Raw genomic sequence first — 12,980 nt, 5'->3', positions numbered from 1 at the left:
TCATTATTATTATTATTATTATTATTATCACTCATATAAATATCTAGATTAACTGTATTGTATTGTCTCTACTTCCATTTATATTTCTGAGCTGAAATGAAGAATGTTATTATTATTATTATTATTATTATTATTATTATTATTATTATTACTCATCTAAATATCTAGACTGTTTGTATTGTATTGTCTCTACGTCCATGTATATTTCTGAGCTGAAATAAAGAATATTATTATTATTATTATTATTATTATTATTATTATTATTATTTATATTTTGTTATCATTATTATTATTATTATTATTATTATTATTATTAATATTACTCAATCTAGATTAAATTGTCTCTACTTCCATTTATATTTTCTGAGCTGAAATAAAGAATATTATTATTATTATTATTATTATTATTATTATTATTATTATTATTATTATTATTACTCATCTAAATATCTAGATTGTTTGTGTTGTATTGTCTCTACGTCCATGTATATTTCTGAGCTGAAATAAAAGAATATTAATTATTATTATTATTATTATTAATTATTATTATTATTATTATTATTATTATTATTATTATTATTATTATTCACCTAAATGGGAGCGCTACCCACGGACCTGGCAATCAGTTACAGTATGAAAACCACAGACAGCCGGCACAAACAATAACCACCACCCCCTGCATCCCCACCCCTCATCCAAAGACCAATAAACCTTATTTCAATGCATAATAGCAGCTGGACAAAAATCCCAAATTTCTAATAATTTTCACCTCCATTAAAGGGCAAGATAATGTCAATGCCAGAATACAAGACACAAAACAATAATGAAAATAACCGGGACATGGTATTAAAAACCGAAAATGTCGACTAACGAGGTATTTGTTGAGATTAACGATTGATAAATGTGAGTCCAGCAGTTTTGCTGAATTTACTCTACGGCAATCTCTCATACCTTTTGCGGAATCGGGGGGAGAGATCGAGAAGGAGGAGCGTGAGTGAAGAGACCTATTTGATCAGTTAAGCACGCGTCCCATAACAGAGAATCTGATAGAGGGTGTCATGTGAATGGTTTTAAAATTATCGGCCGAAGGTTAGCAAGTCGAGGTCTTCCCGGTTTTACTTATATCGCGTCATTTATTGATAAGTGACGTTCGTCATTCATGTTTGTTTTTTTTTTCCTTTCAGTTGACTTATGTCAACAAAAGCAGACTGGGCATTTTCATGCTTAAGGCCTAAATCACTTCCATCCCGACACGGGAACGAACTAGGATCTCTTTTTAACGGGGGCGGGGGTGTGACCTGCTTGTCTATCGAGAAAAAATCTGATGATGAAATTGGCCAACCAGATTTCGTCGTGAAGTTGCCGTAATGATAAATTAATAAATATATAAAATAAACTAGATAATATATAGGCTATATATACTGTACATTTATATATACAGCCTATATATTTAATTAATTAATTTATTTATTTATATATCCAGCCCAGTGATATTTAATTAATTAATTTATTTATTTATTTATCCAGCGGTGACCAGTGTGACAGTCAGCTAACCTCCAGGGCAAATGAGGCAAAACGGGTTGCATGTAACATGTTTTGATGTTCCTTTCTCGCACGGAATCGAACTCGGGCCTTTCATCTTGTGCGGCGAATGTACTTCCAGTGAATAAACTAAATAAATAAACAATTTAGTGCAATCTTACAATAACAGTAACTAAGGCGTTCATGCAACAACACCATCACCGTTTATCCTGTGAATAAAAATATATGACTTGTACGAGAATGAGGTATCATTACTGGCAAATAAACATACATTGCCTAGTCAGTTCTTCCATACGGTTAAAGACGTTTATGAAAACAGTATTTTGTTATTATGAACTTTATTTTTGTAAGTATACTTAATGAACATTACAGAAAACAGACTGGTAACCTTCAATGATAAAAAATACCCAGTACAGATTCCATGAAAAATAAACGATTGTTAAAACTTTGCTTATGTTAATAGTCAGCGGAAATTCCATTAAATCTAAGAGATTACTATTTTCCTGCTTGCATGGATGACTAAAGGAAGATTCTACGGAACATATTCTCGCACTTACCTTCTGCATTAGTTGTAACAATGGTCAGTAGAGATTCAGTAAACTGGTTGAATGATGACATGCTGTCTGTAAATGTACAGTACTCAAATGAGCTTCCAGGTGTCTCTGTTACCACTTCGCAGCTGTGTTCTGGACGACCTGTAAATAAAATGAGTCTGTCGTTAATGGGAGGAATGAGGGCAGACCGGTATCGTTGCTTACATTGTTTTTTATCGTATGTTTATGGTTTAATTCATGCTTTCTTGTTCTCGTAATTTAACCTGATTTTTTACAAACACACACGCACGCACGCACAAACACACATATATAAATATATGCATATGCATAAGTGTTTGTATTTGTGTATATATATATATACATATTGCATGTGTAAATATACATATTTTCATACATACATATATGATCGTAAATCCCCTGAATTCACAGTATAAGAAGCTTCCTTCAGAGAGAGAGAGAGAGAGAGAGAGAGAGAGAGAGAGAGAGAGAGAGAGAGAGAGAGAGAGAGAGAGAGAGAATGTCGATTTATCAGTACCACACTGTCTTCAAAAGAATTATACCGATGTTCATGTTAAATACTGCTTAACGAAGTTAACATTTACCTAAGCACTTCTTCAATAGCACCGATTTAACAAAACGAATTAAGCAATTTTTGCCCAGTTTAGCGGACATTTCAGAACCTTCTTCGACAATGTCAAGATAAATGAATATTTAGACTCTAATGATTAGAGTCTAATCCTTTAACAGCATAGTAGGATAAATTTGACTGCACTATATATTTAGGATGCAGTAACCGCCCTCCCCCCCCTCTCTCTCTCTTTCTCCTTTTGAGGCAGTTTTGTTACCGTTCGATTTCGTTTTGATAATTTTTTGGCACTTTGCCGAACAGTTGCTGGGGAAATTGCTAACCAATATGGTTTCATGTGAATGTGCACAGTAGCCTACTAATAAAAAAATCCTAGTTGTGGAATTATATTTCATAGTATATCAAACGCCAGTCCATTGTCTTTCACCATTACTGATAACAGGATGGGTACTTAAGGTCCAAGCTTTATTACCTTTCAGTAATATATGACCGATGGAGCCGGCGGTCTGCGAACCGTATCTGGATCAGTCCCTATGCAAAGGGAATAAAGGATTTTACCTTAAAAGGAGAAATTTTTCTCCTCACCAAGAAAAGGATACACGAATCAGAATATTGAAACAACAACAAATCCCAAGAGAAATATAAGCAGCAGTCAAAGAGCCGTGCAATGTGGAACTGTCTATTCTCAAGGAGGAATACGAAATTTAGGCCAAAGGCCAAGCACTGGAACCTATCAGGTCATTCAACGCTGAAAGGGGTTTCAAGAGTAAAGAGGCTAAAGTTGTAACAGGAAGAATACCTCGCAGCTGCACGCGAAACAATTGTTAGGAGAGGGTGGAAAGTAAGATGGAAGGGAGAATCTGAACGCAAGTATAGTAAAAGGAATGAAAGGGGTTGTAGCTGTAGGGGAAAAGGGACGCTGCACAGAACCTTAAGTGATGCCTACAGCACATCACGTTAGGTACACTGACGGAACTGGCCCCTCTACGGGGTATCTACATTAGGTTATGAAGCCAAACACTGGGGCACTTTCAGCCGTTCAACCTTTCGTCTAAATTTGAGTGCGATCCTACCACCGATCGACAACAGTGAATATAACGTAGCGTATACTCCTACTGTAGTAACACTCGGAAAGGTAGGCTACTCAGTTTAAATCACAGCAAACCCAAAGGTAAGCAGCTCGGCTGCAGACTGTCTTCAAAACATGATTTCTATAGATTCCACATGAGCTTCGAGTGAAATACAACTTGGCCTAAAACTTTCGAGTGAAATACAACTTGGCCTAAAACTTTCGAGTGAAATACAACTTGGCCTAAAACTTTCGAGTGAAATACAACTTGGCCTAAAACTTTCGAGTGAAATACAACTTGGCCTAAAACTTTCGAGTGAAATACAACTTGGCCTAAAACTTTCGAGTGAAATAAAACTTTCCTTAAAACTTCCTAAAATAAGCAGCTTTCATACAAAAGCGCCAAATCACTTCCCAGACAGTAGTTCGACGCTATACAAATTCCTCAGTCCTATGCTGTTACTAGTAGACTAACCATAACTTATTCCCAATCCATATGTTACGAACTGACATCTACTTTTAATGAGAGAGAGAGAGAGAGAGAGAGAGAGAGAGAGAGAGAGAGAGAGAGAGAGAGAGAGAGAGAGAGAGAGAGAGAGAGAGAGAGATACCCGGCCCTTGAGAATACGATGGGCGTAGGGATTCTCTCTCCAGATTTTTATAAAACTTAAATCAATGGAAGAACTAAATCTTTGCTCAATAGTTTTAAATTGCTCGTACTCTATATATGGATTTTAGCCAACTCCCATAATAATCTATGTAAGTGCTTGGTCAAAATTACTTCGTAAGCCATGATTTAACTATCCATAATCATGCTAACCTTAATACAGCAATATATGAACACTACACAGGTTAAAGAACTTATTAAAGTAACATTGTCAATGCTTCATCTCAGTTCGTCCCTTTTTAGAAGAACTTACTTTAAAAGAACTTACTTTAAATCAGTAACATTGTCTATGCTTCTTCTCAGTTCGTCCCTTTTTAGTTAAGTGCAAGGCAATTTTAATTTTCTAGATAAAACAAAAAAAATTACCATAGTTCCATAACCTGTTTGGACTCGAGACTGGTTGAACTAACAATTTTTCAGAATTATCAAAGCTATCATTATTTAAGTTTTAATATTCTATTAGAGAAATAAAGTTACTTAGACAAATCCCACAACTAGTAGAAATACATTTTGTCAATTTTGGTTTTCTTTATGTCCGAAAACATTGTGCTCCAAAGACACTCCAGTTTGTAATATTTCACTCTCATAAAGAAGTAATTTGCATAGCTGTTGCCCTTTTTCATTTATCACCATAATTTTTCATGTATATTTGTTTATATCCTCTAAATTCTAATTAGATATTAGAACTAAGTCGAACCAAGTAACACGCTCTTGATAACTCTCAAAGGAAAATACCAGTATTAAATACACAATTTTATTTTATTAAGATTCAACTAACACCTTAAAAACCAAAGTAAATTCCAAATAACCTGATTGTCCGTTACCTTCCAAGTTTGCAAAAAAGTGTAATATGCGAATCCTCATGGGATATCCAAATTAAATCAGTTCAGTAGTTTCGAGGTACCACAATCCACTTCCTCCAAATCGTCAAAGCGGTGAACTTTTGAGAATGATACCTTCTAGTTGTTAATTCATCACAGGCAAGATCTTCCCTTCCTTCAAATCCACAGGGTACTTTCGAGACGTCATTAAATGTGAAAACTGTAGTACTACTTTTCGGGATATAGAAACCACCGGAGCATCAAGGTACAAAAGCACTGAGTAAAAACCACCAACTGTTTTAGAAGTCACTTCAGAGTTCCCAACCTAATGATTAACCTGCAATAATTAGAAGAGTCAAAGACTGGAAGACAAATGGTGATTAAAACCTAAGCCTAGCGCAAGTGAATTCTAACAATAGTGGAATAAGTTACATTAAAGCATTCTCTAAAACTTAACACAAGAGCCTACTTCATTATATTTACGTTAGAGAACTTAAAAGGAGCAAGCAATCTTAAACAATGCTGAAGACTAAATCTGATTTAATTGCTTTATGATTAAATTAAAACCATATCCAAAGTACTTTAGGCTATTTAAGGACTTAAAACTGATTAACTAGTTAACTGGAGAGAAAAAAAAAGAAAAGACCCAAGAACTTTTATGACAGGTCTTCCGACCTGCCATAAGAAGTTCGAGGGTTTAAAACCTCCACCCCTTCAGGGGCTCCAGCCCCTTCAGGGATGGAGGCTTCCTTAGTTTTGAAAACTAAGAAACTTATACTATGTAAACTCACCATTTGCTCCTATCTTCTTTACTACCTATTTGAGACGCGTAGAAGCAACATCTTGAGAAACCAGGACATCAGAGCACAATTCCAATGAAAGCTCAACCTGAAAATTAAAAAGTAATGATTACACCTTAATTTGGGAAACAATCAGGCATTAACAGAAATGAAATAATGAAGTAAAAGTAAATACGAAGTTAAAACATTTAAGCATTTACATTACGCAATATCTATGGAAGTAGGATTAGATTTAATTAAGTTTGTGCAGTTAGAAAAATTTAGCAACCCAATATTAAAGCATTAACAATTAAAACGCCGAAGAAAAGTTAATGTAAAAATTATATTTAATGCCAAAACCTTCGAAGGTTAAGTTCTGGATTGCTAGTATTACTAAACTATTTTTACTGAAATTCTACACACTTACCTTAGATGATGGCACCAACAGCATACTGAACACGCAGCTTACCAAACTCCATTCGAATACCGCGATAACTAATTAAAAACGAAATGTCCTAATATACAAAACCATAAAAATAATAACACTGAAAAAGACGCACAAACCAATCAATCGCCAAATCGTAATCGGCGTTTGCGTTCGAATATACCCCCTCAAAAAATTAAACCTCGGAAATCTGTAAACCAGGGATCCTGGAAGTCTGGACAAGTAAGATTTCAACAGTTTCTTGAAAACGTTAAAATGCCTCTTCGAAACTTGCCATTGCACCCAGCGGCAAGAATGAGAACTATACAATCTTCCTGTTATTTTTAAGTTTTTTTTTTTTCCTCGAAACTGTCACTTTCACCTAGCGGCAAGAATGAAAATTATGCAATCTTGTTGCTTTTAGTTTTGTGTTTTTTTTTATATTTTATTTCTAGCATAGCCGTAGGGGATGACAAAGGATACATACATACATGTATGTATGTTTATTTGTTACAAACTTTCACCAAATGTTCAGTGCTATAACAGTTTATAAGAATATTATCGACAAACGATGGCAGTTCTCAGAATCAGCGGCAGCTTTCTCTAGCAATATTTATCAATATTAAATTAAAATGTTCTCATGTCAAATGAGCTTAATTATAACAGCTTCGGCGTATTCTGTGTTTTGATGGCATAGAGGTGCTGTTTCGATTCGGAGGTTAAGTTTTTAAAGGCTACCACTGAACGAAAAATTTCACTTTTGTTAGTGTATTGTTTTGAAGAATCTTCTTTTCTATGCCCAATACCCAGTAACTAATAGTCATTATAGAACGTTAGTTTGAAGGACGAAAATTCGAATATATTATTTCAAATGCGTTTTATTGGATAGGGAGCTCGTCTATAGATAGATTAACATGTCCACTTGCAATCAAATGTATACCACGTTGTCTATGGAAAAATATTGAGGGCAAACTAGCCTCTGTAAATTTTTCTCGGCTTTAATCTAAGTATTGAGTACGTTTCCATAAGAGAACTAATATTTCACGATTTTTTTCGAACCCTGGCTGATAAACTTCACCATACAATCACCATAATTCAAGAGGCCCGATATGCAACAATTTATTTTCGGCTATAATCTACATGCAAGTCTAATTTTGGCCTTTTAACGTCATGGGCGATATCATTATCAGAAATATCTCGTCATGGTCGTTTCAGCATCGTTATCGTCATCGTAAATATCGGTATCATCATTATCGTCCGCTACGTTATTATTTAGTAGTGTACTCAGAAGCCCACCCTTAGGAATCCCACATATCCACTACTAACAACTCCCTTGTAGTTCCTCGTTGGGAGAGTGGGTTCCGTTCTCAGCTGGCACTCTGCTGGCCTCGAGTTCGAATCTCCGAGCGGCCGATGAAGAATGAGCGGAATTTATTTCTGGTGATAGAAATTCATTTCTCGCTATAATGTGGCTCGGATTCCACAATAAGCTGTAGGTCCCGTTGCTAGGTAACCAATTGGTTCTTAGTCACGTAAAATAAATCTAATCCTTCGGGCCAGCCATAGGAGAGCTGTTAATCAGCTCAGTGGTGTGGTTAAACTAAGGTATACTTACTTAGACCCATGTAGCAAGTTTCTCTCGCTCTGTGTGTGTGTGTGTGTGTGTGTATGTGTGGGTAAACACAAACACATGCACACACACACATATATATAATGTGTTTATGTATGTATGCATTGAAATAAGTCTTCACATACAGTATGTATATGTGTGTGTGTCAACCTAACCCAACCTAACCTAACCTAACCTAACCTAACAACTCCCCAAAATAAAGATCTGCTCAGAAGCCCACCCTTAGGAATCCCACATATCCACTACTAACAACTCCCCAAAATGAAGATCTGCAGCGATCTCTCCATCACCCCTTTTTCGCCCTACAGTGACGGGAACCAGTCAAGAGTAGATACCCCGTTTTTTGTTTTTTTTTCCAGTACGGATCTCGTCGGGGTATTTATCCGTCAATATTTGAATGGTTGACCCGCACTACGTTATCCTCCGCCGTGCCCTCTGTTATTATCCTCTATTATCCACCTTTTAACCCATAATCCTCTTTACACTCTCTTCTCAAAGAGAGTTTACTCTGTGGTTAGGCTCGCTTAATAATACTAATGGCGAACAGACCATCTTTTAGCGCCAGGTCGCCCCGAGTCGACTAATATCAGACTGTTTACAGTGACAGCCTCCGCCGAGGAATTATGGACATTTCGCTACATTAGAGTGCATGCTCGCAGTGACTTTCTTATATCATTTTTCTCCCGTAATGCGATGTCTCATGGCAGACGACAGATGACCCTTCTTTCCTTAATGGGGGCAAGAAGGACGCACATACATCGCATCTCTGGACATCAACACGGCGACGCCTTCTTACGTCAAACGACAAAAAAGGAATTAAATTGTGAAGATTAGCGCTAAAGGCAGTTAGGTTTTAGGGGTGATTAGCAGTTGCTAAATTCATCCGTGTCTCATTTTCATTCTTCGAATTTTGTTATTATTCTCATTTTTTTTTACTTAACTGTCATGTCCATTGGTAGAGAGAGAGAGAGAGAGAGAGAGAGAGAGAGAGAGAGAGAGAGAGAGAGAGAGAGATGCCGAAGCCTATTTAGACTCCTTGTTTCTCTATTGTTTTTGAACAGAACGCCTCGTGACGTCACCTACCTGCTCCTGATGTATGTCATACCCGTTTATATAATACGAGGTTTCTCCGTCAACTTATGGCTCTTATTTTCTCCTCGCTGCAAAAAGATATATAGGTATAAATACCAGCAGAAGATAATAAGACATCCTTGGTATATCTCCGAGTATTTACAACGACATATTTCTTTCCATGACGTTATTAAGGCTTCAAAAAATATTTCATTTATGTTTTAGGTTGAGCACGCGGGTTCATCACATGGCATACGGTTCTTTCTTTGTATGAGAAAAGTTAACAACAATAAAAAAATAATTATTAGATACACAATACTCCGTAATGATAAAACTGGTCTTTGTTCTACTGCGAAATTTAAGTTGGGCTTTATTTGGACTTTGTTTTATATAGGTATCCTTGTTTTATCTCTCGTAATTCAAGGGGGTCTTATCAACGCTTAATTAAATTACTATAATAATTGTGGGTGCAAGAAAATTTGGCATTTCGTGAAGTGAAATCGAAAAGAAAATGTACGAAATTTAAATCACCCGCATACATTTTTCCGTTTTAAGAGAGACGCGAGACTTCAGATAACTGAATGAACAAATGGCTGGAAAAGGATTTTTTCTTCCTTTGAATTTTTTTTTTTTTTTTTGTCATTTGAGAGGACGATTATATTATTAAAAGAAAGGGAGATTATTGAAGATAAACTTTTATCTGTAGGTTTCTCGTCTTCTTTCCTGCTTTTTGTTTTATGATAATAAAATCCTTGGACTGTTGTTTTTACGTACTTAATTTGATTCCCTTAGGTATCTGATCGTAAGCGCATCTGTAAAAAAAAAAAATAAAAACGAAACGACTATCGAATAACTCACGTCAGAAAAATATGTAATTTGTCTTATTTTTTTTTCTTTAATTTTTAAAAAACGATCTAAGGACGAACTCTTCTAAAATAAAATTAAAATAAAAAAGCTCCCCCGGGGCTTGGAGCAGAGCTTTATCCCGGGTCTCATCGCATTCTGCTATTTATAAAAGGTTGACCCGAAGATCACGATGTGATATTAAGCATTACCATTAAATAGTTAAACCCATACCTCCTCCAAGTCCGGAAGACACTGTGAAATCGCCCCATAACAGTGATTAAACTAGACAAAAACGCTTTGAAGATATAATTGCTCGCCTAATTGGTAGTTGGCGTCGTTGAGTGCTTGTTACGGACACCCAACCATTCCCCTCTGCGTCTTCGAGCCTGGGATTGTGGTTGGCATGAGATGCCCCGACGGGACGAGGCGGGATTTGAGCTCCAAAGGCCCAGCACTGACGGCGTTTATTTTTGTCCGCTTTTTTCCGAACGGGAATATTGCATTCCATGTTTTGTGAGCCAAATAAAACATTGTTTATGTTTTTTTTTTAGCAGAATATATTAAAATAATCAGAAGCACGACCAATTTTAATTTTTATCTAGAAAATTCGGGAAACAATTATATCAAAATGCGAAATTAAACAGGCAAACATATTCGTACAGGGCAAGATATCCTCCTTTGCACCTTTCCTCTCTCTCTCTCTCTCTCTCTCTCTCTCTTCGTAATAATATAAGTTGCTCTACAGAGAAATAAATGCAGAGAGAAAGATTGAAGGATACAAAGGGAGAGACGCTGTTTGAAGTGAATAGTTCTGGGTCGATGGAATGAGTATTAGGAGGCGTAATTACTGACGTGCCAGGCAACTGATACTAAGAAGACTCATATCGGACAACTCATACCTGGAAAACTGGTATCCAGGACAATTGATATATAGGACAACTCATAACAGGTATAAAGTGAAACGATTTAATTTTGAAAAAATTCAAGTAAGAATAAAAGATATACTAAAAGAAAAACTATTTTTGGGGAACAATGAAAACTAAAATGATTAAAGACTGCCAATATAAAAAGATTTTACTAAAACTGAAACCTAGTGCAGATTATATGCCACAGCTTTTAAGAAAGACATTTTCTGGCAAGGATCATACTTACTTTTCAAGTAAAGTTATCAGTCGCTTGTTTGCACTCTTTGTAAACCTGTTTTGAAGATATTTGCACTCTCCGTTCCAAATCAATTTTCTTTTTCTGCGCCAAAAGCGCCTCCAACTTTAGCGTATTTATTAATTCCCAGATATTCGGATGTTGGCATGAAACTGTAATTTTGTTTGTGAGGCATTTTGAAAACCTTCGAGGATATTATTAGTTCTAGTCATGCCAGTTAAAGTCCTCTCAGAAATATTCCGTATTTGGAAATATTGGAGCCAGACGACGTCTTCTAGCGTCTCTCCCTCTTTCGGGTCCTATGGAAGTCACTTCAAAATACGACACAAAGTTTTGTGGCAGACTATTGTCGTCGGACAGTTTTTCGTATGCAACAGTAACATCAGTCACTGGTAAAAAAAAGGCAAGTGCTGTAAAGCACTTTATCTTTAGACGAAATACTTCATCTGTTTTGTGACTTTAGGACAAGTTTTTGGCAGAGGTTTTGATAAAAATCAAATAAACAACCAGTTACCTGTATGTCAAGAAATCTTGAAATAAGGCTACCCAAGGGGGCTTTTTCGAAGGCCATCACATGCCTTTTAGGCTGAATATCAGGGTGAAGAGTAACTAACTGAGAAAACACCCTTTCATAATTTGCTTGCCGCTTGTTGGGTAACAATGCGAAAACACGAGGTACATTCAAATTACCTATTTGAATGCTGATTGTATATAACTGGATGGACAAACTTTAAACGTGCCATCGCCAGCCCAATCACGAATTTTTAACAAGCTCATCCAGCATTCTTTCCTCATCTTCTTCACCAGTATCACATTGTAAAAATGGTTCCTTTGATTCAAATTTGCATTACAATAGGGCGATATCAAACCCATATCTTTCTGAAGGAATAGGGGGAGCACTATTAGTCTGCTGTCGCCACAGAAGAATACTTCGTGGTAAACTTGATGTTGCTGGCAGTCCAACCAACGCCTCACCTTGTAAAGAAGAATATTCTGTCGCAATCACAATTCTCGCGGCCTCTTGTGATGACGAGGCTTTGGCTTTTATAGAACCGAATACAATTCTCGCTTTCACTTTATTCACATCAGTGCTGTGAAAGTGTTCCCCTGTTGAAGATACTGTTTCTAAAAGGTCCTCCTCAGCCATCGTCTGAACGCAACGAAGAGGGAGTTGAGAGTATATGGTAGAGAAGATAAATTGTTTAGAGCGATTAGAAACTTTCATAATGTAAGCTAGTGGTAGTGACCGTTGTTTTGTTTGTATTTCTGAAACAGTTTTATATATATATATATATATATATATATATATATATATATATATATATATATATATGCATATATATGTGTGTGTGTACTTAGGATATATATACATATTTTGTACAGTGTGTTTGTATACTTACGGATATATATAGTATATATATATATATATATATATATATATATATATATATATATACACACACACATATATATATATATATATATATATATATATATATATAATGTATGTATATGTATTTATATTTGCACAGTGTGTGTGTATATTTACGGAGATAGATATACTGTGTATATATATATATATATATATATATATATATATATATATATATATATATATATATATATATATATATATATATATATATATATATATACATACATATATAGATAGATAGATAAATAGATAGATATTGTAAGGGTCTTTTCCACCTCGTTCATTTGTTGTCTTTCCTGGGACGACCGGAACGGTTGTTTTCCAGTTGTTTCCCACAGAGGGTCATTTCACCTCTCGCTTACTGGTGTGGGTGAAGTGACGACCGACCGTCCGCC

At 35.7% G+C, this 12,980-nt stretch overlaps 1 long non-coding RNA gene across 1 annotated transcript; it reads right to left on the bottom strand.

Annotated features, from left to right (window-relative positions):
- Positions 1-5,158: 5,158 nt before the first annotated feature.
- LOC136853914 (uncharacterized) lies at positions 5,159-6,626 on the bottom strand. The gene is made up of 3 exons (XR_010857576.1): positions 6,446-6,626; positions 6,031-6,127; positions 5,159-5,576 (listed from the first exon to the last, which is right to left on the bottom strand). It is a non-coding gene; the product is annotated as an uncharacterized lncRNA (long non-coding RNA).
- Between the last annotated feature and the right edge of the window lie 6,354 nt (positions 6,627-12,980).

Source organism: Macrobrachium rosenbergii, chromosome 28 (genome assembly GCF_040412425.1).
Source record: "Macrobrachium rosenbergii isolate ZJJX-2024 chromosome 28, ASM4041242v1, whole genome shotgun sequence".
Classification (NCBI taxonomy): domain Eukaryota; kingdom Metazoa; phylum Arthropoda; class Malacostraca; order Decapoda; family Palaemonidae; genus Macrobrachium; species Macrobrachium rosenbergii.
Note: the sequence above shows the minus strand (reverse complement) of the source record. Positions and strands in the feature narration are given on the sequence as shown.